This window comes from Lupinus angustifolius, chromosome LG15 (assembly GCF_001865875.1).
Source record: "Lupinus angustifolius cultivar Tanjil chromosome LG15, LupAngTanjil_v1.0, whole genome shotgun sequence".
NCBI lineage: Eukaryota > Viridiplantae > Streptophyta > Magnoliopsida > Fabales > Fabaceae > Lupinus > Lupinus angustifolius.
Window position 1 is genome coordinate 6915890 of NC_032023.1, and position 292 is coordinate 6916181.

The following is a 292-nucleotide window of genomic DNA, read 5'->3' on the forward strand; positions in this document are numbered from 1 at the left end:
GTTTGAAGCTTTGCTTGAAAGATAATCCTTGGGAAACGACCTAGGAGTCACTTCCTAGCACCACAGTTTTAATTGTTAAATTATTTGTATCGGGTACCGCCTCGAAACTAACCTTGTTCTGAATTACAAAAAATGTCATTTCATGGTAGAGCAAGGCATAGTTTTGGGGCATGTGATCTCAAATAGGGGAATCAGGGTAGACCATGCCAAGATAGATGTTATTTCACAATTGCCTTATCCCTCTTGCGTGCGAGAGGTTCGTTCTTTTCTTGGTCATGCAGGTTTCTATCGT